A 467-nucleotide genomic window follows, 5' to 3' on the forward strand; every position below is an offset into this window, starting at 1 on the left:
TTCCTGGCAGCAGCAGGAAGACTCGGGTCCTTGTCGCTGAAAAAATAGACTCTGAAGAAAAACCCCTGCTGTCCTCACGCAGCCGCGGGCAGATGAGCTGGATGGCTTCCCGGGGGGAGGGGGCCGCCAGCCACCCCTCCCGCCGTGGGTCTTCAGATGGCGTCATGGCTGGGGCTTTTGGAAGTTAGTCATTAAAAAACGTGTTGATTTCTGAATTTCAAGTCTCCTTATTGGTTTAAATAGCTTATAACAAAAGTGTAAATGTTGGGACATCCCAGCGCGCAGAGGACTGGCCAGGCCGCCGCGCTGGCTGCGTCTCGGCTGCGCTGGGACACGCTTGCTCGCTTGGATTTGGCCAGTAGAAAACTGCAGTGGACTCCAAAAGTACGCGGTTACAAACACTCGCTGGGTAATAGGCACGGTAAGACGTTGTGCTGTGTGGCTGCAGGGGCGCGCTGGGTGGGGGC

The sequence above is a fragment of the Carlito syrichta genome, unplaced genomic scaffold (genome assembly GCF_000164805.1).
Source record: "Carlito syrichta isolate Samal-C Ts95f unplaced genomic scaffold, Tarsius_syrichta-2.0.1 Scaffold169952, whole genome shotgun sequence".
Lineage (NCBI taxonomy): Eukaryota > Metazoa > Chordata > Mammalia > Primates > Tarsiidae > Carlito > Carlito syrichta.